The following is a 27816-nucleotide window of genomic DNA, read 5'->3' as shown; positions in this document are numbered from 1 at the left end:
TCAATCAACTCTGCTTTGTGGCTTTTCTGTAGTATCATCTGCACATTCCTTGCGACAGGGCCTTACAGTTAAGATTATTTATAATGTCCTTAAACAGCTTCCTTGCATCTTTTCTTCTGTGATAGTAGATTCATGTCGTGTCCATAGCTAGCCGGTACAGGCTTTCGTCAGGAATGAGCTTAAGGTTTCTGGCGGTACTGTCGTGTTCACACGATGTGTAAGTGCACTAAGGATCCCAATAGGACGTAGTAGCTGATCATTATAGGAAGGAGATAGTAATAAATTGCCGATTCACCAGATGAATGTTACTTCCAAAGCACGCAGGAAAAAAAAGTGACTCCAAGGAGACATAGCGCCAATACCGTGTAACACGGCCATACCGCCTCGAGGCTTGATAATGGCCCGAATCGGCGGGGAAGGGAGTTCGTGAGTTTCTTCAGGTGTGCAATATCCATATTAAGCTTGTCATTGATGATTAATCTCTGACCGAGCGGTTCTAGGCACTACAGTCTGGAACCGCGCGGCCGCTACGGTCGCAGGTTCGAATCCTGCCTCGGGCGTGTATGTGTGTGATGTCCTTAGGTTAGTTGGGTTTAAGTAGTTCTAAGTTCTAGGGGACTGATGGCCTCAGAAGTTAAGTCCCATAGTGCTCAGAGCCATTTGAACCATTTGACTAAATCTCTTAGAGTTAACAAACTGTGAGGAAGCTGATTACTAGGTTTCACCCACTGTTCCAAATATATCCAGATATTTTCTATGGGATTAAGACAGGACGATTTAATGGGCCAGTCGAGATGCGATAGGATGCTTGAGTGTTCGTCAAACCAGGAAAGTATGCGGGCGGCCCTGTGAACACGGCTGTTGCCATCGTGGAAGTTGAGAGTATCCACAGCATACGCATCATGAAGATTTACGAAAAGGGCCACATTTGGTCGGAGAGAACATTGGAATAAACATCCTGGTACATGTTCATGGCACACTGAATGTGTGTTCCCAAGTCATGGTAGAAAAAATAGCCTCAAAACATCACAAAACCACCTTAGCCTTGAGCTCCACTCTCCGCACACTGTGGGTTAAACGTACATTTGTTCTGTCGGTGCACTCGACACCTTACGTCGTTTGAAAACAGGAAAAACCACGAAGAGTCGGACGAAACTACACACCTCCAGAGAGCTATCGTTCATTTTCGGCTTTGTTTGGTCCATGAAGACTTGCAGCTGTACGTGCCGCTGTGAGCAATGGCCTTTTCCAAGATACCAGTTCCAAATGCTCTTTTTCATGCAGTTTTCTTTGCAGTGTTTGCTTGGAGATTTGTTGCTGTTGACTTGCGTTCCCTATGAGCAGCATTTTATTCTGGGTTTGAAACCGACTGTCATTGACAAGGAGTGACACTTATTTCCAATCCCTGTTGGCTAGGATCTTTTAACGACAATTCCTCTTCCTCCGTGTTACCTGACTGCAACGGCTACCTCGTTCCTTGCAGACACATTGGTCAGTCCTCGTTGATACACCAACTAATCGGGCGATTTCATTCACGGTGTGATCATGGATACGTCCAAGCACGATAGCTTCCTTCTGCAATTTTGTGACATCTCGTCGTCGACCGATCTTAGGTTTAAGTAGTTCTACGTTCTAGGGGACTGATGATCTCAGATGTTAAGTCCCATAGTGCTCAGAGCCATTTGAACCATTTGAACAAAGCTCTACCAACTGAGCTTCCCAAGCGCGACTCACGACCCGTCGTCACAGCTTTACTTCCGCCAATACCTGTAGTGCTCTATCGAGTGAGCTACCCAAGCACAGCAAACGACCCTTCTTTACAGGTTTACTTCCGCCATTATCTCATATACTACCTCAAGGTACTGGCGGAAGTACAGCTGTGAGGACGAGATGTGAGTCGTGCTTGGAAATCTCAGTAGGGTACTTGTCTGCGAAAGTCAAAGGTCTTCGCACACACCGCTGCAGAGTGAAAAATTCATTATGTGCACGCTGTTTAAGGATCTCTCCAACAGGCATAGAGTTACTACGATTTACAACTATTTTTTTCTTAACCAGTCGTTTATGAGTTGGGTGTCGGAGAAAGCCGGGCGTATTATGGTACGCAGCGCACCATAGGAAACTTGAAGTTAGTTGTTGCTTTGTTATCTAAAAAGGCCGCTGTGAGCAATGCCGTTTTGCAAAGTACCCAAGACAAAATGCCCTTTTACATACATTTGGCTTCGCAATGTTCGCTCGGAAATTGGTTGAGTTGACCCCTACTAGCTGTTGTATAAACTGTTTAACTGTGTGGTTCTGGATCCAGCATGAACTACAAACTATTTAAATTCACTGTCATTACTGTGTGATACGGTGAGGTGTGTGCAAACGAAAAAGACGCTCGGCACATCTGCGAACATCAGTATTTTTTCACCATACACTACACTTCACAGACACCTTCGAAAAAGGGCAGTCCTTATCCGGAACATTTTGCAGAGGGGGAGGGGGGTGTACGGGTGGGGGCGGGGTGTATGAACTCTGGCTTCTGATGGTGACGTGATAGGAAGGATGGTAACGTACATCTACATGATTACCTTGCAATTCACATTTAAGTGTCTCTTAGAGACCTTCAGGCTACTTCTCTACCATTCCACTTTCGAACAGTACGCGGGAAAAACGAACACTTAAATCTTTCTGTGGGAACTCTGAATTCTTATGTTATTGCATTAACTGAATCTTCGTTCGCTTCTCGGTAGAACAAGCGCTAGTTTGTTTTTGTTCTACAGTATTAATATAGCGTATTAACCGGTTTTCGGCTTAGAAGTCCTTCATCAGACATTTACTGACTATTGTCGCCAAATAAGCTACAATGTTTGTAAACAACACTGGAAAAGAAGTTACACTTCTAGATTGAAGCAAGCACAAGCGCATAGTAAATGACAGCTTTGACAGTGTGGTGGTAATGAAATGTAAAAAGTAAAAAGCTGAACAATAAATAAATACAAAGGGAGTAAACAGGAAAAAGCTATAATATAAAACTGGAATAGCATGCCTACATAACAGTTTATGTTAATAAATAAAATCAATCAAATAAAATAGAATTAGCATTTGATAAGGCTATGGGAACACGTGAGGCAATACTAACACTACGACTTATCTTAGAAGCTAGATTAAGAAAAGGCAAACCTACGTTTCTAGCATTTGTAGACTTGGAGAAAGCTTTTGTCAATGTTAACTGGAATACTCTCTTTCAAATTCTGAAGGTGGCAGGGGTAAAATACAGGGAGCGAAAGGCTATTTACAATTTGTACAGAAACCAGATGGCGGTTATAAGAGTCGAGGGACATGAAACGGAAGCAGTGGTTGGGAAGGGAGTGAGACAGGGTTGTAGCCTCTCCCAGATGTTATTCAATCTGTATATTGAGCAAGCAATAAAGGAAACAAAAGAAAAATTCGGAGTAGGTATTAAAATCCATGGAGAAGAAATAAAAACTTTGAGGTTCGCCGATGACATTGTAATTCTGTCAGAGACAGCAAAGGACTTGGAAGAGCAGTTGAACGGAATGGACAGTGTCTTGAAAGGAGGATATAAGATGAACATCAACAAAAGCAAAACGAGGATAATGGAATGTAGTCCAATTAAGTCGGGTGATGCTGAGGGAATTAGGTTAGGAAATGAGACACTTAAAGTAGTAAAGGAGTTTTGCTATTTGGGGAGCAAAATAACTGATGATGGTCGAAGTAGAGAGTATATAAAATGTAGACTGGCAATGGCAAGGAAAGCGTTTCTGGAGAAGAGAAATTTGTTAACATCGGGTATAGATTTAAGTGTCAGGAACTCGTTTCTGAAAGTATTTGTATGGAGTGTAGCCATGTATGGAAGTGAAACATGGACGATAAATTGTTTGGACAAGAAGAGAATAGAAGCTTTCGAAATGTGGTGCTACAGAAGAATGCTGAAGATTAGATGGGTAGATCACATAACTAATGAGGAGGTATTGAATAGGACAGGGGAGAAGAGAAGTTTGTGGCACAACTTGACCAGAAGAAGCGATCGGCTGGTAGGACATGTTCTGATGCATCAAGGGATCACCAATTTCGTATTGGAGGGCAGCGTGGAGGGTAAAAATCGTAGAGGGAGACCAAGAGATGAATACACTAAGCAGATTCAGAAGGATGTAGGTCGCAGTAGGTACTGGGAGATGAAAAAGCTTGCACAGGATAGATTAGCATGGAGAGCTGCATCAAACCAGTCTCAAGACTGAAGACCACAACAACAACAAGGATACTTCAAGAGGTATAAAGCATGAAGAGTGAGACACAAACCAATTGAAAGAAAGAATTATCATTTGTAACTACATAATATTTGAAGAACTTAAGCAATATCATTAAGATGAACAGGAATGAATAAATGCAGGTAAATGGAGGAATGTGCATTTTCTTGGAGAGTGTGGTGGTACTGCAATTTAAAAAGTAAAAAGTTGATCAATATACAAATATAAAAGGAGCAAACAGGAAAATGCTAATAATATACCCAAAAACAATGCCTATATAATGATTTGCATTAAATAAATGAAACAAATAAAATAAAAGCTTTACTAGATGAAACAACTACAAGAGGTATCAAACATGGAAAGTAATACAAGTACTAATTAAAAGAAAGACCTAACAATTGTAACAACAGACTATATGGATTACACAGGCAATTTCTAGAAAAAAAAAGAACTCAATGACTACAGGAAATTGGGGGAATAAGAAGGAACAGGCAGTGTGATAAGAAATGAAAAACTAAGGATTATGTGAAGTTTAGAAGAGAGAAAGTATTAAGCTGTGTCTGGTCATGTAAGTTTAGAACTGGACCGTGAGCTAGATGGTTGTTAATTTCCCTGAAAAATAAGTAGTCTCGTCAAGTACTGTTTTCATTTTACTTCGTTCATTTATTTAATGCAAACTGTTATATAGGCACAGTTTTTGAGAACAGAGTTAATATTTTGTTGATTGATATAAACTGTTACTCAGGCATGCTTTTCCAGTTTTGCGTTAAAGTATTTTTCCTGATTACTCCCTTTATATTTGTTTATCGTTCAGTTTTTTACTTTTTACGTTGCATTACCATCACGCTGCCAAAGATGCCATTCATTGTGCGTATGTGCTTCAGTCTAGGCGTGTAACTTTTTTTCCACTGTCATTTCCAAGCATTGTCTGATGAAGTCCTCGTAAGCCGAAAACCGGTCAACACAATAAATTTATACTGTAGAACAAAAGGAAACTACCGTTTTTCGTTTATTATTTTGTTACAATGAACATTTCTCCATGTGTGTGTTGGTGTCAAGAATATATTTTCCTACATCGAGAGAAGAAAATGCGCAATTATATTATGTAAGTATTTAGTTGAATTTAAAGCCTTTACATTTGTGTGATTTATCGTGTAACCGAAATTTTGTTGGTTTCTTTTGGTATTCATGTGGATAACTTCACACTTTTCATTATTTAGAGTCAACTGCCACTTTTACATCATACAGATGTCTTGTCTAAATTGTTTTGCAATTTTTGACTTTATCAGACCGTAAATGACAGCATCATCTGCTATTCAGATCGTCTCTTAAATCGTTTATACGTGTAGATCAGGAACAGCAGAGGGGCTATAACACATCCTTGGGGAACCCCAGATATTACTTCTGTTTTATTTGATGACTTTCAGCCAATTACTACGGACTGTGGCCTTTCTGACAAGAAATCACGAATCCAGTCGCTCAACTGAGACAATAGTCCATAGGCAAATAATTTGATTAGAAGTCGCTTTTGAGATACGCTGTCAAAAGCCTTCTGGAAATCTGAAAATGTAGAAACAATTTGTCATCCCCTGTCCATAGCATTCATTGTTTCGTGAGAATGAAGAGCCAGTTGAGTTTCACAAGAACGATATTTTCTGAATCCGTGTTGTCTGTTTGTCAATAAATGGTTTTCTTCGAGATAACTCATAATATTTGAACATAGTATCTGTTCAAAAATCCTACTGCAAATCGACGTTAGCGATATGGGTTTTTAATTTAGCGGCTTACTCCTATTTCCTTTCTTGGGTACTGGTGTGACTTGAGCAACTTTCTTTCGTCGAGCGACCGGTTGCATGTGATTGCTAAACATGGAGCTATTGTATTAACATGCTCTGAGAGAAACCTGATTGGTATGCAGTGAGGACTGGATGGCTTGCCTTTATTAAGTGATTTAAGTTGCTTTGCTGCACCGTGGATATCTGCTTCTAACTTACTCATGTTGGCAGTTGTTCTTGGTTCAAATTCTGAAATATTTACTTCGTCTTCTTTGGTGAAAGAATTTCGGAGCACCGTATTTAGTAACTCTGCTTTAGTAGCTCTATCACCAGTAACACCACAGTTGTTATCGCTCAGTGAAGGTATTGATTGTTTCTTTCCGCTGATATACTTCATATACTACCAGAAATTTTCTGTGAACTGTTCAGCAACTGTGTCATCTGAATCGTGGGTCGGTAAAAGAAACCAGTTATTAATTTATTCCGACTCTCAAGTATAACCTCTACCTCTGACAGGAATTATCTACCTCTATTTGGCAACAAGGTAAGGTAAAGTGCTTCTGACAGTAATAAACACGCCACTAAAAAACTGTATTTAACCGATCCTTTCTGAACACGGTTAGGCCTTTTGTAAAAATTTCGGCTGCGCTTATTTCCAGCTTTATCCAGCTTTATCCAGCTTTCCGTACTTATAACGATTTAAGCTTCAGTGCTTCCTATCAGCGGAGCTCTGGTTCTTTTTCATAATAGGTACGACAGTTTACAACTACAATATATATTGTTTCTTACTGTGACTGTCCTGCACCCATTTAGACTCACGCACTTTCTATAGTTTCTCGAGACCCTGTAACCTAAAAAACCACCCACTCACCACCAGACAGCCCATGCTACCCGTGCTTCTCGGACGGAATTTGCGAAGTACTATTGTTTTAGTAATTTTAATGCTGCTGCCTTCCACAAACACGAATGTTCGCAGATGAGGGCATCAGTCTACATACCGATTATTTTGACAGTTAGAATACACTACTGGCCATTAAAATTGCTACACCAAGAAGAAATGCATATGATAAACGGGTATTCATTGGACAAATATATTATACTAGAACTGACATGTTATTACATTTTCACGCAATTTGGGTGCATAGATCCTGAGAAATCAGTACCCAGAACCACCACCTCTGGTCGTAATAACGGCCTTGACACGCCTGGGCATTGAGTCAAGCAGAGCTTGGATAGCGTCAACAGGTACAGCTGCACATGCAGCTTCAACACGATACCACAGTTCATCAGGAGTAATGACTGGCGTATTGTGACGAGCCAGTTGCTCGGTCACCATTGGCCAGACGTTTTCAATTGGTGAAAGATCTGTAGAATGTGCTGGTCAGGGCAGTAGTCGAACATTTTCTGTATCCAGGAAGGCCCGTACAGGACCTGCAACATGCGGTTGTGCATTATCCTGCTGAAATGTAGGGTTTCGCAGAGATCGAATGAAAGGTAGAGCCACGGGTCGTAACACATCTTAAATGTAACGTCCACTGTTCAAAGTGCCGTCAATGCGAACAAGAGGTGATCGGGCCGGCCGGCGCTACAGTCTGGAACCGCGCGACCGCTACGGTCGCAGGTTTGATTCCTGCCTCGGGCATGGATGTGTGTGATGTCGTTAGGTTAGTTAGGTTTAAGTAGTTCTAGGTTCTATGGGACTGATGACCTCCGAAGTTAAGTCCCATAGTCCTCAGAGCCATTTGAACCATTTGACCGATACGTGTAACCAATGGCACCCCGTACCATAACGCCGTGTGATACGCCAGTATGACGATGACGAATATACACTTCCAATGTGCGTTCTCCGTTATGTCGCCAAACACGGATGCGACCATCATGATGCTGTACACAGAACCTGGAGTCATCCGAAAAAATGACGTTTTGCCATTCGTGCACCCAGGTTCGTCGTTGAGTACACCATCGCAGGCGCTCCTGTCTGTGATGCAGCGTCAAGGGTAACCGCAGCCATGGTCTCCGCGCTGATAATCCATGCTGCTGCAAACGTCGTCGAACTGTTCGTGCACATGGTTGTTGTCTTGCAAATGTCCCCATCTGTTGACTCAGGGATCGAGACGTGGCTGTACGATCCGTTACAGCCATGCGGATAAGATGCCTGTCATTTCGACTGCTAGTGATACGAAGCCGTTGGAATCCAGCACGGCGTTCCGTATTACCCTCCTGAACCAACCGATTCCATATTCTGCTAACAGTCATTTTATTTCCTCCAACACAAGCAGCAATGTCGCGATACGATAAACCGGAATCGCGATAGGTTACAATCCGACCTTTATCAAAGTCGATAACGTGATGGTACGCATTTCTCCTCCTTACACGAGGCATCACAACAACGTTTCACCAGGCAACGCCGGTTAACTGCTGTTTGTGTATGAGAAATCGGTTGGAAACGTTCCTCATATCAGCAAGTTGCAGGTGTCGCCACCGGTGCCAACGTTGTGTGAATGTTCTGAAAAGTTAATCATTTTTATATCACAGCATCTTCTTCCTGTCGGTTAAATTTCGAGTCTGCAGCACGTCATCTTCGTGGTGTAGCAATTGTAATGGCTAGTAGTGTAGAAATGTCTGGGTTTGTGAGAGTCGATGTGCAATTAAATCTCACCACCAAAGGTATTCCCGTGAACATCTGGACTAGAAATATTGGTACTTATCTTAGAGGACTTGCACTTTTGCTTCTACATCTATACTCCACAAGCCGATTTACACTGTATGGCGGATGTTACTTCTGGTACCAATACATTTTGCCACTTTCCTGTTCCATTTGCGATTGGCGTGGAAAGAATGATTGCCCGCAAACCCTCGGATTAGCTGTAATTTTTTGGATTTTCTTGTTGTGGGAATTTCGCGTTACGTATGTGGAAGGATGTAATGTGATATTTCGGGGAAAGATGCCATACTTTTTGCTTCTGCATGAAACTGTAATGGAAATTTTGGGATTTTCAAAACCAAATTATACACACACGCATGCCAAAGTTCCTTGAAATTGTAATCTGATGTATATAATAATGTCATAACTTTCATGTCCCTTAGTAATTTTTTTTCTTCTTTGTAGGTTGGACTACTTGGCATCTCATCATGCCGATCAGGGTAAGATGGCAAAATACATTTGTGACCATCACCAATTTTATTATATATTTTGTGATCAAGTAATACAAAATAAAAGTTTGTATTACAAAAACCGACAGTTCTACAATTGATATTAACTGCTTGACAGCACAGTCGCTACACACATCTGCATCGTCTGCGCGTCTTTTTATTATTATTATTATTTAGTGGTTTGTTTCACAAACAACACAGTCACTGTCTTCATCAGTCGATTTTACTTTTCTCTCTGTCAACAACGACGCAGTTTTCTTCCTCGTTTTCTCTGGTGTTCCCCAAACTGGTATCGGTGTAATCTTTTGGTTCAAATGGCTCTAAGCACCATGGGACTTAACATCTGAGGTCATCAGTCCCCTAGACGTAGAACTATTTAAACCTAACTAACCTAATGACATCACACACGTCCAAGCCCGAGGCAGGATTCGAACTTGCGACCGTAGCAGCAGCGCAGTTCCGGACTGAAGCGCCTAGAAACGCTCGACCGCAGCGGCCGGCTTCAATCTTTTAAACGAGGTGGAGGTCCACGGTGTAGTTGCAACACTTCGCGTTAGATGCAATTTCAGCCCTAACAGATTCATTAGGAGTGTTGGGCTCTGAGGTGCGAGATCCGCCGAGAATGTTGGTTCCATTGGGATGTTTCTCCGCAATTTCTAGGCATCGTCTCCAAATAAATAAAAGTACAAAAAAGGTAATACGAGCGTCAGTCTTACCCCAAAGAAAACGCAGAGTCTTTCCCAGGTATAGAGGTGAGTTGCAAGTCTAATGATGTGTCCCAGTATGGCACCAAATGGGACGTAACTGGACGACACATAATTCAAGAAACCAAGAACAAGATAAAACACACCGCTAGAATTCGTTAAAATGTATAGAAATCACTATTATTGTTTTTAAATCCATCTGCGATTATTCTACAGCGTGATTTATAATACATATCACGATTTTTTGGCTCCAAAAGACAACAAATTTCCGTTAAAACTGCACCTACACTTGCTCCTCGAGACCTGGACTCAAGGAAGCAGTGGACCGCTGGATGCTGCCCCTTTTGACACAGTGAAGTAAAACGAGCACATAGGCATCATACCCCGACTACCATCTTCTCTCAGTTCACTCTGTATTACCCAACTCTGCTTGGAACGTATTCTCTTAGTAGTACCCTCCGTGTTGCACAACACCTGTCTGCCACTGGAGTTTGTTGCGCATCCCCGTAATGCTCTCGCGCGGACTGGACGATCCCATGACGAATCGCGCCGCTCTTTGTTGGATCTTGTCTATGTCTTCCGTAAACCAACATGGTTAAGGTCCCCAACTGAAGAGCAACACTAAAAAATCGGCTGGAGAAATATTCTGTAAGGCACTTATATTGTGGACGACCTGTATTTCCTTAAAATTCTCCCAATGAATCTCAGCCAGGTATACACTTTTTATACAGTTTGACTTAGTGATCATTTCACTTTAGGCTGCTCCAGGTGGTTGCTTATAGGTATTTTAGAGTTGTTGCTGTTTCCAGTGATTTTTTACCTATAGTGGAATCGAGCTGTAGTCGATTTCTTCGCCTGTCTATGCGCGATACGTTAGAGTTATTTACGTTCAGTGTCAGCTACCAGTGTCAGCTACCAGTCCCTGCCCCAGACATCGAGCAAGTTTATTGAAACGACTCGCGCATCACCTATTTGGAAGGACTGAAGGCAAAACAAATCAGAATCTAGTAAATTAACAAACACAGACGTCTTAGATTTATACGGAGAGCCAGACGCTACATAGAAAATCGAAGTCAGGATACATGGTTGGACTAGACACGCACTTCGAGAACTTGATTAAAGGAAAATTCACAAAGTTATGTACGGGCGAAAAGCTCTCAGAAAGATCTGGACTACATTTCTCTAAAAAAAAATAAATAGAAGAAGATATAAAAATCCTTCGCGTAAGGGACTGGGAAATGAAATATTAAGACAGAACAACCTGTTAAATAACTGCAAAATCGGAAGTTCTGAGATTTCATTCTCTGCGATGATTCTTATATAAATTTGTAGGTTTCAATGTTAGAATAATGTTTGTTACGAATTTGTTAAGTAGCGACATGCGGTAATGATCAGCAAAACGTAATGAAAAGAGATTATTTTTTTGTTTACGATTTGAAAGTGCGGAGAAAATGGTCCAAATGGCTCTGAGCGCTATGGGACTTAACATCTGAGGTCATCAGTCCCCTAGAACGTAGGACTACTTAAACCTAACTAACCTAAGGACATCATACAAATCAATGCCCGAGGCAGGATTCGAATCTGCGACCGTAGCAGTCGCGCGGTTCCGGATTGAAGTCCCTAGAACCTCTCGGCCATCGCGTCCGGCGGAAAGTGCGGAGAAGAAAAACCAGGTGTCATGCACAGACAAATACGCAGCACGTTTATTAACGTAACATCATCTAACAAAACAGATGGAAAAATTTAGTTTTGATCAGAAAAATACTGAGAAGGAATTATGATCAAGCTCTCTTTTGGGAGTTTCTTTGTGTATTTTCGCACCGGGGAAATGTACGTGCCGACGAAAGCAGCTTTCATGATGAACAGGATCCGGGCACCGTTCAGACCTGTCTTACCGGTACTTTTACAGATATACCGCTCTACCCGCTGATTATAAATTAGTCATAATGAAATTTAGCCCCACTACTGTCTTGGAATGTGTGTTAAATATGGAGCTATATCAATTCATCGTCCTAATTGCTTATTCAGTGGAATGTGGTGCGGCATCGCGGCGCAGATATAAATCTGAGAAACCAGCTCTGCGGTGACCGCGAGCCAGCCTGTTACGTCGCCACCTGATCTACGGTTTCGCCCCGACCATGCCTTTGCTTGTCGGCGAGATATTCCACAATTCATTACTCCCCGTTTTCACTGCTTATGATATCTCCCTGTATGCCAACTAAAATTCATTTAGTTATTCTTAAGGTAAATCAACGTTTACACAATACAGCCTCTTTAATCGTAACGTAACAAATATAATTACAGTCGCTGTTTCCATGGCTCTCAGTCTCTGGTTGTCTTCTGCCAGGTGAAGTCTGCACCTTTCTGCAGTGTTTTATCTCAGCGGTCAGGAGGTGTGCCTTGTGTTCTTCGTTTTTCTCCGGGCCTCCTCTCTATAGTACCCCTTTGTCCATATTCCGTCATTCATTCGTGCGATCAGTCCTGCCCATTTCCATTTTAGAGCCTCTTACATATTCCACAACATCCTGAAGTTTTGTTATTGCCCTTACGTCTTCACTACTTTTCCAGTCTTTCTTGGCGAGACGTGTACGAGACCTTCCCATAGCTCTATGAGCTGTTTGAAGTTTCCTTTGGAAAACAAGTTTCACAGTTTTATGTCAGTAGGGGAATAACACGCTCTTCTAAAACAACCATTTTTTAAATTTGTTGAAATATTTAAAAACAGTTGCGTTTAAGCCCTCCAGCTTAGCTTGATACCAAGCGAGGTAGTGCAGTGGTTAATACACTCAACTTGCAGTCGGTAGGACAACTGTTCAAAATTTTGTATGATTCTCCTCAATCGCTTGGGGCAAATGCTGGGATGGTCCCTTTCAAAGAGGACAGTCGAATTCCTTCTCCATCCTTCCTTAAACCGAGCTTGTGCTCCGTCTCTTATTACCTCGCTGCTGGCGGTACCTTAAACATTAACCTTCCTTTCACTTTTACTTTGCTTGATTTGGGGAGAAATTTAAGTCACCTTGGTTGTCAGTTAACTGCCCCAAACAAACATACTCGTTAACATTCTTTAGATAGTTGTTGTTCAGTATTATGTGTTCTGCAGTTAGTCACTTGTGTGTAAAATTTGTTTTGGACTGATTTATCTAGCCCGCTTTTTCGCGATTATCTGATAAGGCCTTTATAGAGGATTGCAATTCTGTCATCTACATAACATTCTGTATCGTTTACAAATCTCAAATTAGTGAGTCTTTTCCCATTTATTGTACTTCCCCTTTCTTTCAAAAAAACCTCAATGACTGCTAAAAATATTTTCTGGGTTATAAGGTCACTCTGTTTATCTCCTCTTCGAATGGAAAATTTCCTCGCATGTTTTCCTATGCTGAAAGAAGCCATCCGTATGTTATATATGATGTTTATGAACCTCGTTTCCACAGGTTGCAGATGCCTGTAGAACATGCAAGTAGATCCTTTCGTCACTTGTATTGTCAGAATATCGCGCTACATTCTCTGCTCCGATATATTATTCTTTATATTGTACTGTGTCGATCGTTTAAATAAATATTTTAAACAATTAATTTATCCATTTGAATTAATAGTCGCTTGTGAGGAACGGTATCAAAAGCCTTCTGGAAATCTAGGAATATGGTATCGATCTGAAATCCCTTGTCGACAGCACTCATTACTTCGTGGGAATAAAGAGCTAGCTGTGTTGCACAAGAACGATATTTTCTGAATCCGTGTTGGTTATGTATCAATAAGTCATTTTCTTCAAGGTGATTGAGTACAGTATATGCTCCAAAATCCTACTGCAAATTGAGGCCAGTGATATGGTTCTGTAATTCAATCGGTTACTCCTATTCCCTTTCTTGAATGTTGGAGTGACCTGTGCTGCTTTCTAGTCTTTAGGAACACTAACGTGGTTGACAAGTGCTGGATGGTCGTTAGTGCATGTGAACGTGCCGCATTACGTCCCCCCAACGCATCCCTATCGTGCGATATGGGATTTAAGTCGGGGGAACAACGTGTCCAGTCTATTCGCAAAATATCCTGTCTTTCCAAGAGCACCTCCGCCTGCGCTGTTCGATGCGATCGCGCATTACCATCAATAAAAATTAAATCAGGGGAGAATTAATCCCCTAAAAAGACTCAAATGTAGAAGAAGCACAGTGTCACAATCACATTTGGTCAGTATGTCCATGTAACGTTATGCCTCCCCATATCATTACACTGGTCCACCAAAACGATCATGTTCGATAATATTCCTACGAGGTGCATTCAAGTTCTAAGGCCTCCGATTTTTTTTCTCTGGACTGGAAACAGATAGAAACATGCGCATTGTTTTAAAATGAGGCCGCGTTCATTGTCAATACGTCCCAGAGATGGCAGCACCGTACGGAAGATGGAATTTTACCGCCAGTGGCGAGAATGAGAACTGTTTTAAATATTTAAAATGGCGACGTTTTCCTTACTTGAACAGCGCGCAATCATTCGTTTTCTGAATTTGCGTGGTGTGAAACCAATTGAAATTCATCGACAGTTGAAGGAGACATGTGGTGATGGAGTTATGGATGTGTCGAAAGTGCGTTCGTGGGTGCGACAGTTTAATGAAGGCAGAACATCGTGTGACAACAAACCGAAACAACCTCGGGCTCTCACAAGCCGGTCTGACAACATGATCGAGAAAGTGGAGAGAATTGTTTTGGGGGATCGCCGAATGACTGTTGAACAGATCGCCTCCAGACTTGGCATTTCTGTGGGTTCTGTGCACACAATCCTGCATGACGACCTGAAAATGCGAAAAGTGTCATCCAGGTGGGTGCCACGAATGCTGATGGACGACCACAGGGCTGCCCGTGTGGCACGTTGCCAAGCAATGTTGACGCGCAACGACAGCACGAATGGGACTTTTTTTTCATCGGTTGTGACAACGGATGAGACGTGGATGCCGTTTATCAATCCAGAAACAAAGCGCCAGTCAGCTCAATGGAAGCACACAGATTCACCGCCACCAAAAAAATTTCGGGTAACCGCCAGTTCTGAAAAAATGATGGTGTCCATGTTCTGGGACAGCGAGGACGTAATCCTTACCCATTGCATTCCAAAGGGCACTACGGTAACAGGTGCATCCTACGAAAATGTTTTGAAGAACAAATTCCTTCCTGCACTGCAACAAAAGCGTCCGGGAAGAGCTGCGCGTGTGCTGTTTCACCAAGACAACGCACCCGCACATCGAGCTAACGTTACGCAACAGCGTCTTCGTGATAACAACTCTGAAGTGATTTCTCATGCTCCCTACTCACCTGACCTGGCTCCTAGTGACTTTTGGCTTTTTCCAACAATGAAAGACACTCTCCGTGGCCGCACATTCACCAGCCGTGCTGCTATTGCCTCAGCGATTTTCCAGTGGTCAAAACAGACTCCTAAAGAAGCCTTTGCCGCTGCCATGGAATCATAGCGTCAGCGTTGTGAAAAATGTGTACGTCTGCAGGGCGATTACGTTGAGAAGTAACGCCAGTTTCATCGATTTCGGGTGAGTAGTTAATTAGAAAAAAAAAAAATCGGAGGCCTTAGAACTTGAATGCACCTCGTACATGCGTTGCTTGTTCCCATCTCTCGTCATATTAGGCTACGTCCAGAATCACTACTCACATTGAATCTGCTCTTATCTGAGAAGAGCACACGGTCCCACTCCTCATTGGTTCAGTCCCTATGCTCGTGGCACTACCGTATTCGGTGCCACCAATGTCCTAGTGTCAACGGAACACAATGTACTAGTCCTCCGGCAAAGAGACCACCCTCATGTTGTGTAACTTGAAATTTCCTACCTTGAAGTCCTGTTTAATGTGGTTACAATTGTGAAATTGCGTGCCCATGCAGTCCTGTTCAATGCGGTTGCAATTGCATCTGCTGTTTGGGGTCCTTCTTGCCTGTCACACATGAAATACCCATCTGCTGCTGTAGTTGACAATGGTGGACCACGTACTGTCCTTCGACGTACTGTCCTTCGAACAGCAGTGCCCGTGGTTCGGAACTCTCTCCATGCACGTGAAACAATGGTGTGAGCAGTACCAAATTAATGGGTTATACTCGTCACACATTATACTTCTTCCAGTTTCCCAATAATCTTTTCGCATGCGATGCCATCCATATGTTGCCTCCGAGCCATGTTGCAATGAAGGACACCACCAGGGTGCACCGTAACTGTTGTAACTGTGGCAGGAATGGTCGCAGAGTTGCCGCAAATAAAAACGCGGCAGGATCGAACGGGAGCGGCCAGCGAACAAACTAGACGGACGAACGGGAATGGAAGGACAAGTACGATAACAGACAACCGAGCAAGACACCAAGAATAACAACAAAGTATTAAGCAACGGGGTCACAGGAGATAACCTCACGAAATCAAAACAACATCCACTCGTAAGCGGGAAGTAAGCACACGCAATGTAAACACGATGTCTGTAAGCGAGATATCAATCGACTCAACGCGAATACCAGACTGCCTCGACAGGTTATGTTGCTGGGACCACGTTCTCCACAGTGGAGCCCTCACATTAGACTCGGGCCAGGAGCGCGCGCAGCCACTGCATACGGCGCGGCGCGACTGCTGCAGATGCCTCTAGTGGTCGAGTTCCATGCCGTCTTGCACGGATTCGAAACACGCGGCGCTCGGTACCAGACGAACTGCTCTCTGACTGACGTATACTGTCTTTGCCAGCCCATTCAACTTCTGTTGGCCCGGCCCATTTGGCACTATAATCACGCTGACCTCACGCCATGCGACCTCCAGCTTTTTGGGCACTATTTTATCCATCTCATACTTAGTTTTGCGGAACAGTATACACTGAGGTGGCAAAAGGCATGGGATAGCGATATGCACGTATACAGATGGCGATAATATCGGGTACACAAGGTACAAAAGGGCGGTGGACTGTCGGAGCTAACATTTGTACTCAGGTGATTCAAGTGAAAAGGTTTTCGACTTGATTATGACCGCACAACGGGAATTGACTGACTTTGAACGCTAAATGGTAATTGGAGCCTAGACGCGTAGGAAATTCCATTTCGGAAATCGTTAGGGAATTCTGTATTCCAACAAGAGTATGCCGAAAATATCAAATTTCAGACATTATCTCTCACCACGGACAATGCAGTGTCTAATCACCTTCGCTTGATGACCGAGAGCAGCGGCATTTGGGTAGAGTTATAAACAAGCAACATTAAAAAAAATGGTTCAAATGGCTCTGAGCACTATGGGACTTAACATCTGTGGTCATCAGTCCCCTAGAACTTAGAACTACTTAAACCTAACTAACCTAAGGACATCACACACATCCATGCCCGAGGCGGGATTCGAACCTGCGACCGTAGCAGCCGCGCGGTTCCGGACTGCGCGCCTAGAACCGCTAGACCACCGCGGCCGGCACAAGCAACATTGCGTGAAATAACTGCAGAAATCAACGCAGGACGTAGGACGAACGTGTCTGTAAGGACAGGGTGGCGAAATGTGGCGTTAATGGGTTATGGCAGCAGACGACCGACTTGAGTGCCTTTGCTAGCAGCATGACATCGCCTTCAGCGCCTCTTCTCGTGACCATACCAGTCGGACCCCATATGACTAGAATCTGTGGGCGGATCAGATGAGTCCCGATTTCAGTTGGTAAGAGCTGATGGTAGGGGTCGAGTGTGGCGCAGAACCCATGAAGCTATGGACCGGAATTGTCAACAAACACTGTGCAAACTGGTGGTGGCTTCATAACTGCGTGGGTTGTGTTTACATGGAATGAACTGGGTTCAAAATGGTTCAAATGGCTCTGAGCACTATGGGACTCAACTGCTGATGTCATTAGTCCCCTAGAACTTAGAACTAGTTAAACCTAACTAACCTAAGGACATCACAAACATCCATGCCCGAGGCAGGATTCGAACCTGCGACCGTAGCGGTCTTGCGGTTCCAGACTGCAGCGCCTTTAACCGCACGGCCACTTCGGCCGGCAATGAACTGGGTCCTCTGGTCCAACTGAACCAACCACTGATTGGAAATGGTTATGATCGGCTACCTGGAGATCATCTGCAGCCATTCGTGGACTCCACGTTCTCAAATATGTCATTGGGTACAACTTTTCGCGATTGGTTTCAAGATCATTGTGGACAATTCGAGGAAATTATTTGGCCATCCAGATCGCCCGACCTGAATCGAATCGAACATTTGTTGGACATAACTGAAAGGTCAGTTCGTGCACAAAATCCTGCACCGGCAACACTTTCGGATGGCTGCAGAGGCAGTATTTCTGCAGGGATTTCCAGCGACTTGTTGGGTCCGCTACGTTGAGCTGCTGCACCACGGCGGGCAAAAGGAGGTCCAACACGATAATAGGAGGTATGCCACAACTTTTGTCTCGTCAGTGTATATCTGTATAAGGTAACTTTTGCCCTGTCGATTTCAAAAGTTGTTGAGGAAGTTCCGTCCAAGGAAGTTCCGTCTAACTACACTCCTGGAAATTGAAATAAGAACACCGTGAATTCATTGTCCCAGGAAGGGGAAACTTTATTGACACATTCCTGGGGTCAGATACATCACATGATCACACTGACAGAACCACAGGCTCATAGACACAGGCAACAGAGCATGCACAATGTCGGCACTAGTACAGTATATATCCACCTTTCGCAGCAATGCAGCCTGCTATTCTCCCATGGAGACGATCGTAGAGATGCTGGATGTAGTCCTGTGGAACGGCTTGCCATGCCATTTCCACCTGGCGCCTCAGTTGGACCAGCGTTCGTGCTGGACGTGCAGACCGCGTGAGACGACGCTTCATCCAGTCCCAAACATGCTCAATGGGGGACAGATCCGGAGATCTTGCTGGCCAGGGTAGTTGACTTACACCTTCTAGAGCACGTTGGGTGGCACGGGATACATGCGGACGTGCATTGTCCTGTTGGAACAGCAAGTTCCCTTGCCGGTCTAGGAATGGTAGAACGATGGGTTCGATGACGGTTTGGATGTACCGTGCACTATTCAGTGTCCCCTCGACGGTCACCAGTGGTGTACGGCCAGTGTAGGAGATCGCTCCCCACACCATGATGCCGGGTGTTGGCCCTGTGTGCCTCGGTCGTATGCAGTCCTGATTGTGGCGCTCACCTGCACGGCGCCAAACACGCATACGACCATCACTGGCACCAAGGCAGAAGCGACTCTCATCGCTGAAGACGACACGTCTCCATTCGTCCCTCCATTCACGCCTGTCGCGACACCACTGGAGGCGGGCTGCACGATGTTGGGGCGTGAGCGGAAGACGGCCTAACGGTGTGCGGGACCGTAGCCCAGCTTCATGGAGACGGTTGCGAATGGTCCTCGCCGATACCCCAGGAGCAACAGTGTCCCTAATTTGCTGGGAAGTGGCGTTGCGGTCCCCTACGGCACTGCGTAGGATCCTACGGTCTTGGCGTGCATCCGTGCGTCGCTGCGGTCCGGTCCCAGGTCAACGGGCACGTGCACCTTCCGCCGACCACTGGCGACAACATCGATGTACTGTGGAGACCTCACGCCCCACGTGTTGAGCAATTCGGCGGTACGTCCACCCGGCCTCCCGCATGCCCACTATACGCCCTCGCTCAAAGTCCGTCAACTGCACATACGGTTCACGTCCACGCTGTCGCGGCATGCTACCAGTGTTAAAGACTGCGATGGAGCTCCGTATGCCACGGCAAACTGGCTGACACTGACGGCGGCGGTGCACAAATGCTGCGCAGCTAGCGCCATTCGACGGCCAACACCGCGGTTCCTGGTGTGTCCGCTGTGCCGTGCGTGTGATCATAGGTTGTACAGCCCTCTCGCAGTGTCCGGAGCAAGTATGGTGGGTCTGACACACCGGTGTCAATGTGTTCTTTTTTCCATTTCCAGGAGTGTATATTATGCAAATGGCTTGCTGCCCTGGCTATTTAATTTCTTCTTCAATCTTAATATCGTTATCGTTACCGATGACAGCGTCTAAGTGCTTAAATTTTCAGACCTGTTCCAGTAGCTTCCCTTCCACTGGCATGATATGCCTCTGTTTTGTGGCTCCTTCTAAAACTCTTCCATCTACCTACTGACGTTGTTGTTTTCACCAGAGCACACTAGTGGACCGTATGCAGAAGTCAAACTGGTCAACGTAACGGCTGAATCTGGTAATTTCCGATAGTCAGTAGTTGTAACTTTGCTGCTACATACCTTCTTTATGTTCATTTGTCTCACTTTTTTATATTCAGTGAATTTTAATTACATTGAAACTCTGAGGCATTGGCACCGAACTATAGAACGAGTCATCAGCTGTCTAAAGCATTTTGTAAGGAAAAAATCAGACTAGTAAAACCTTGGGCTGTTTCAAGATGGAAATATCAGTAATGATGAACATTCAGCATAAGAATGTACTCAATAATAAGCCTGGAGAGGACTAAGCTATCAACAGGATTCACCTCCGTATTTGCATGGAATAACTTGTGGTAAAGGACGAAAACTTCAAAAAGATGACAGATTAAAGTTTTTGTTATTGTTGTTGTAATTATCAGACTGATGACCGGCTTCATGTTGCTCCCCCCACTAGTCTCCACTGTAAAAACCTTTTCATCGCTGCACAACTATCACACCGTACATCCGTCTGAAATTTTTTGTATTGTACTGTATTGTATGTTAACCGGGGGCCTAGAAACGACGGAGAGGCTCCGGCCCCACCGCAGCCGCAGTGGTTCACAACCCCACGACGACTACCGCAGTCCACTTCATCTCACCGCCGCCCCACACCGAACCCAGGGTTATTTTGCAGTTCGGCCCCCAGTGGACTCCCCAAGGAACGTCTCACACCAGACCAGTGTAACCCCTATATTTGCGTAGTAGAGTAATGGTGGTGTACGCGTACGTGGAGAACTTGTTTGCGCAGCAATCGCCGACATAGTGTAATTGAGGCGGAATAAGGGGAACCAGCCCTCATTCGCCTTGGCAGATGGAAAACCGCCTAAAAACCATCCACAGACTGGCCGGCTGATCAGACCTCGACACAAAGCCGCCGGGCGGATTCGTGCCGGGGACCAGCCGCTCCTTCCCGCCCGGAGAGCCGTGCGTTAGACCGCACGGCCAACCGGGCGGGCCTGAAATGGCTTACTGTATTCACGCCTTTGGTCCCCACCTCTATAATTCGTCCACTCCCACTTTCCCCCTCCCTCCCATCCCACCGTCGCCACCACACGTCCCTCTCGTACCAAATTAACTATTCCCCTACAGACCTAGCTTTTAATTTTTTTATTACTTCTTCCTGGACTTAAATTTCCTTCCCGAATTTCTCCTTATTTTTCTTGCCTCATTGCTCAGTGTACCTGATGAATAACGCGGGGATTAGGCTACAGCTCCTTTCTCATTTATTGTTTCCATTGTTTACGTCATGTAAAAACGCGTTATACACTTTAAACTGACAATTTTCCATGCATTTCAATTCCTTTTTGTGAGCTGCAGCACATGTAACTCAATTAAGTGGTGTAGTATCGTAGCCGGTCGATATCATACAGGCCGGCCGGAGTGGCCGTGCGGTTCTGGGCGCTACAGTCTGGAGCCGCGAGACCGCTACGGTCGCAGGTTCGAATCCTGCCTCGGGCATGGATGTATGTGATGACCCCAGGTTAGTTAGGTTTAAGTAGTTCTAAGTTCTAGGGGACCGATGACCTCAGCAGTTGAGTCCCATAGTGCTGAGAGCCATTTGAACCATCTGATATCATACAGGGGGAAATCCTTCCGCGTATACGGACTGGCGCCAGAGGTTCTGCTGTTGTCTGACAGCGGCAGCGAGAGCGACCGGCGCCGTTCACCGCTGGCCACACGAGTGCCACGCCCCCTGAGCTGAGGCGCCAAGGATCACGTGGCTAACAGACCGGCCTACTGCAGCTCTAAAGAGCTCTGGTCTAGTTCTTGCTGACAAGCGAAACTCCGCATCGCCCCCCCCCCCCCTCAGATTTAGTAATAAGAGGGACTAGTGGACACCCCGTCAAAAACTGAATACAGATCAAGCATGAAACTATGAAGAAGGTGTACTGAACTGTGAGAAAAAAACAAATAGAAACAGTGAACGGTCCAAGGACAACAACTGCAATATAGAGCAGACTAGAAGAACGACTGCGTCGTGACTAAGTGGCTACAGTGTTTGACTGCCAAGAGGCCAAAGCTGTATTCAAACCTCCTGCTGCGTCGTCCGAACAAGACAGAGCCAGGGCAAAAGACCACAGGCGCAAAGATGCGAGCTGGTGCCAGTGCCATAGAGACTCGCCACTTGCGCGAGTTCCACTACTGCCACTAGCAGCGCTGAGGATGAAGATGTCGACATCGCCTCGGCCAATTGCCGATCGAGTACAATCCACCAATGACCGGACGACAACGGACACAAGCACACTAGGAAGAGAGAAGAGCAGCGCTCGCCTACTTGGTTATAGATCATCGTCCAGAGATGAATTAGACGGGGAACATCGTTTAGTGAACTCTTAGAAGTGAACACACTTGTTGTAAATTGCATTTTCCATGTACTGTGAAGTTTACCTACGGTTATTTGTACTTAGTAATTGGGGGCCTTTTTTGTGTTACATTACAAGCAGTGTTGCAGACTTCATTATTCAACTACTCACAAAGATAAGTAAACCTTTTAACTAATTTGTGTGAATTTGCTACTAATTTGTTGGAGTGTTGTGGAACCTTAGGTCTGCTATCCTGGTACCTGATCCTGGGGCATAGCTGTGTAAAAGTGGCAGGGAAAAATTGTCTTAGCGGTGTACTGCACCAAAAACTGTTTCACGAACCAACAAGCTCGGCCTACCGTAACAGTGGCAACTCGGCCTCCACAGCCGTAGCGGCGAGGCCTTTACAAAACTGGCGAAGAGACTTCACAAAACCTCCCTCGTGCTTTTTTTTCTTTTTTTTTCGTTGTTCGGTGTATTCTAATTTGTCTCTTAGTCGTGGTGTAACGTCCGTTTGCAACAGCGAGGTGTAAGGTAGGGACCTATAATGACAGTTGAGCCTGCACATCTACTCTATTAGCAAAAATGTGTGTGAAATCTTATGGGACTTAACTGCTAAGGTCATCAGTCCCTAAGCTTACACACTACTTAACCTAAATTATCCTAAGGACAAACACACACACCCATGCCCGAGGGAGTTCTCGAACCTCGGCCGGGACCAGCCGCACAGTCCCTGACTGCAGCACCTTAGACCACTTCTTTTTTTTTCGTTCGTTTTATCTGCTCGGGGCGGACGTCGCAAGACACCCGTTTCAGTTCGTCGTTGATCCATTAACTCAGATTTTTTATTGCAGAGGACAGCTAACCCTCTGACCGAACACGCTGAGTTATCGTGCCGGCGACCGCTCGGCTAATCCCGCGCGGCCTCTGTTAGCACCGAGCGAGGTGGAGCAGTAGTTAGACACTGGACTCGCATTCGGGAGGACGACGGTTCAATCCCGCGTCCGGCCATCCTGATTTAGGTTTTAAGTGATTTCCCTAAATCGCTCCAGGCAAATGCCGGGATGGTTCCTTTCAAAGGGCACGGCCGACATCCTTCCCCGTCCTTCCCTAATACGATGAGACCGATGACCTCGCTGTCTGGTCTCCTTCCCCAAACAACCCAATCCAACCCTCTTTTAGCAGCCGGAAGGAAGTAGCTTTCTAATGGGAACCGGAAATGTTTGATGACAAAGTGACAAGTCAACCGAATCCTCCACCGGAAAACACGTCTGGTCTGTCATATACTGCAGTAGTGACAGTACGTGTCTCATATGATATGAATCTCTTATCGACGCGCCCAATTTGTACTCATGGTAAGTGGGTGAGATATGCCTCCTCGCCCGATTGGTTCAAATGGCTCTGAGCACTATGGGACTTAACAGCTGTGGTCATCAGTCCCCTAGAACTTAGAACTACTTAAACCTAACTAACCTAAGGACATCACACACATCCATGCCCGAGGCAGGATTCGAACCTGCGACCGTAGCAGTCGCGCGGTTCCGGACTGCGCGCCTAGAACCGCGAGACCACCGCGGCCGGCTCCTCGCCCGATTTACGTATTCGTATGAACGTGAATGTGATCAGTCTCAAGGAAATGATGAAAACATAATAGTTTGTTACATAAGCTGCAACAAATGAACGCAACAGTTTCACATTCACACAATATCTTTGTTCTCTGTCAAAACATATGTTTTTAACCTTTTCGAAGTTGCGTTCCATTTTAGAAGGTTTGACTCTTGAATTCCTTTGTTGTAACGTAGGTCACACCCGTTTATTCGTTGTTTTCATTTCTGTGAGCCGGCCAGAGTGGTCGAGCGGTTCTAGGTGCTTCAGTCTGGAACCGCCTGACTGCTACGGTCGCAGGTTCGAATCCTGCCTCGGGCATGGATGTGTGTGATATCCTTTGGTTAGTTAGGTTTAAGTAGTTCTAAGTTCTAGGGGACTGATGACCTCAGATGTTCAGTCCCATAGTGTTCAGAGCCATTTCTGTGAGATGTCTATGTTGTATCTCGCCTGCTCTCACCATTCATCATATTTACTTGCGACGGTAACGTATTCTTACTACAAGACTCATATTCTGTAACCAATGTATAGTAGGACTACTGCAAAGACTACAGAAAGAGAACAAATATTTCAATGACCAGACGGACAGTTCATAATGTTGTGACCCTTTAATAACTACGCCGCCGTTGTTCAAAACTTCTCGATATTGCACTTCTTAAGCTTGGTCCGTTCACTGTTTCTATGTTGCTTTCTTTTCATAGTTCAGTACACCTTCTTCGTGTTTTCATGTTTGATCTGTGTTCAGTTTTTGTCGGGCTATTCACTGTGCCATCTCACCACTGAATCAGAGGGGTGTGCAGTGGGGAGTTCCCCTTGTGAGTTGCTGCGCAGTTGCCGGGTAACTACAGTTAGCAGCAGTCGAGAATCGTCATATTGCAGTGGAAAATTTCTCTATAAAAACAGCACATCAGAACTGTCCTCAAGACTTATGTTTATTTCTGTACAGTGAACTGTTAAAGTGTTTAACTGATCTCGACTTTGTCAAGGACATGTATGTAGATTTCGACAGGGACTCTCTGTACCAAAGCTGAGTATAATTCAATAATTCTCTAAGTGATTTTGTTTTCTCGTTCTTTTGATTTCTACCTCAGAACCCATGCAGCACCCCGTCGGGACACTATACTTTTGGTGGCGTGAATTACTTGGTGACTTCAATTGGGCCTATACAGGTTTTTCGGATTTGCTCTTTAAAAACTTCTAGGATTTGAAGAGGGAAGTTAGTACGTAATATTTTGAACAGGAACCCATGCCCGGAAACGACGGTTTTAGTTCAGATGTGTAACGCGTCAACGTCTGCTGAGGGAAGAGAAAAGTCTCAAGAGCTGCTTGTCCAGGTATGCAATAGGGTAGACAGAATGACGTGCAGTACGTTAGACGGTAACCTGAGTCACTTAACGTCTGACTTGTTGCGAGACTTGCGGGCAGGTATTCTGGACGGTCATGTGATTGGGACATACCTCCTTCCAATAAAGCTAACTGGTCCTGCATACTAGGTCTTCCTAAAAAAAAGATACTGTACCCGTTCTTGTCAGCTGCGACGCTGAATGTCCGTCAAGAAATATGGTTTCAGCATGATGGTGCACCATGTCACTTCTACGTGCGGTTCGGAGACAAAAATGGTTCAAATGGCTCTGAGCGCTATGGGACTTAACATCTGAGGTCATCAGTCCCCTAGAACTTAGATCTACTTAAACCTAACTAACCTAAGGACATCACACACATCCATGCCCGAAGCAGGATTCGAACCTGCGATCGTAGCGATCGCGCGGTTCCAGACTGAAGCGCCTAGAACGGCTCAGCCACACCGGCCGGCAATTCGGAGACATCTCAAGAGACGATATGGTGAGGTGGTCCAACCGTATGACAGCCGCGATCACCGCATTTAACTCCTGTAGACTACTTCTTGTGGAGCAGTATGCGAAGTTTAATTTACGACTCCTGTAGAGACAGAGGAAGATCTGCTGGCACGAGTTCTGGTCTTTGCATTAGGAACTGAAGAGACACCAGGTGGGATGGAGAGCGTGTACCAGAACAAGCTTTGTAGGCACAACGTCTGTAACAACGTTGGTGGTCGCCACATCGAGCCGCTGTTGTAATGCATCAGTACTGTTCCGTACGTACAGTGTACTGGGCTCTTTTTTGTTTCAGAATTATGCAAACACGTAATGTGTAAGTGTTAATACAAACAAATGTGCTTTATTGATATATGCCTGTTTCTTTATGTTTCCTTTGGAATTGTTGCCTAGTAACTCTACAGCGACAGCCCTAATTCAGTTACTCAACCAGAAGTGAATGAGTTAAACATGTGAATTGAAACCGTGTCCGGACACGGGCTCTCACTCAAAATATTACGTACTCGCTCCCCTCTACAAGTCTTAGAAGTTTGTAACGGGAATTTCCAAACGTCCTGTATATGAATAGTTGAAAACTGCGTTTTGTAACTAACGGGGCTCTGATAATAATTCCCTGTGGCTTAATGGTCGGGTGCAGGTCTTTCATTTGGACGCCACTGCGGCGACTTGCGTGTCCCTGTCCGGCAGTTATCCAACCGGAGAAAGGGGACCTGCAGTTAAACGGGGAAACCGAACCACGTGCCGTTGTTGGCGACTTCCCACACTGTTGAGAGGTGAGGGCTAGATTAAAAGGGGACCGGAAATCTACGTGGACCGGCCGGGATTCGGACCCCCGACCTCTCGTTTTCCAGGCACTTGCTTTAATTTTTTTTTTTTTTTTAATATCTGCTTCGTCGTCATTTATCTTCAACAGTCCTGTGGGTATGTCGCATGATAACTCTCAAATTACATCGACGAAAACTTCACTCAGATCATTTTTATATATTTATTACAGAGGGTGGTCTGTCCACTGACCCAACACGCCGAGCTAGTGTTTCTTCCGCTCTCCAGTTATGTCCTCAGCGGCTAGCTTCTCCGCTATATTTATCTAAAAAATATTTTGCGGTGTACTATTAGTACTTTTATTTTGAATTGTGCGTGCTTCTTTAGAAACGTGAATCATAAAAAAAGTGGTACTGCGTTAATTAAATTAAATGTAACGTATTCTGATAAAATTATAATCTGAGAGATCGGAAATCGCTGCAGTGCCTGTTCCTTCAGAAACACATGCATGTCTGAAGGACATGGAAAAGTACATTAGAACAACACGGGCACTGCAGTTCAGTAAAAATTATATACGTAATTAAAATAATTAAATTGTTTTTCTCTCTCGTTAAGACAAATAACACCTTCTAAAGTGGAAAACGCGGAAAACGATAGAAAATGTAAAATTCATATCCTCTTGACGAACTGACTTTCAGTTGGAAACTTAGTGCAGTTGATTAAACAGCTGATAGACGTTAAGTGTAAATGAAAAATGAGTCTTCTAGTGTGAGTATAACTCTCAATGAGCACTTTTTTTGTTCGCAGATTGTTAACCAAAAATTTATTTTCGGTTATGTAAGCTACACTGATAAGCCAAAACATTATGACCACTGCCCACGGCAACGTTGGATGCCGTCTACAGGCGTTGCGGGGAAGCGACGCGATAGCAAAGGGCCGGCTTTGTGGCCGTGCGGTTCTAGGCCCTTCAGTCTGGAACCGCGTGACCGCTACGGTCGCAGGTTCGAATCCTGCCTCGGGCATGGATGTGTGTGATGAACTTAGCTTAGTTAGGTTTAAGTAGTTCTAAGTTCTAGGGGACTGATGACCTCAGATGTTGAGTTCCATAGTGCTCAGAGCCATTTGAACCATTTGATAACAGAGGTACACTTATGTTCAGAAAAAGCAAAACGCCCTGAACGACAAAGTTGAGTCTGAAAGAGGGCACATTTTTGGCATGATAGAATGTGATACATCAACCTGG

This window comes from Schistocerca cancellata, chromosome 4, assembly GCF_023864275.1.
Source record: "Schistocerca cancellata isolate TAMUIC-IGC-003103 chromosome 4, iqSchCanc2.1, whole genome shotgun sequence".
In the NCBI taxonomy this organism is placed as follows: domain Eukaryota; kingdom Metazoa; phylum Arthropoda; class Insecta; order Orthoptera; family Acrididae; genus Schistocerca; species Schistocerca cancellata.
This window is presented reverse-complemented; position numbering follows the sequence as displayed.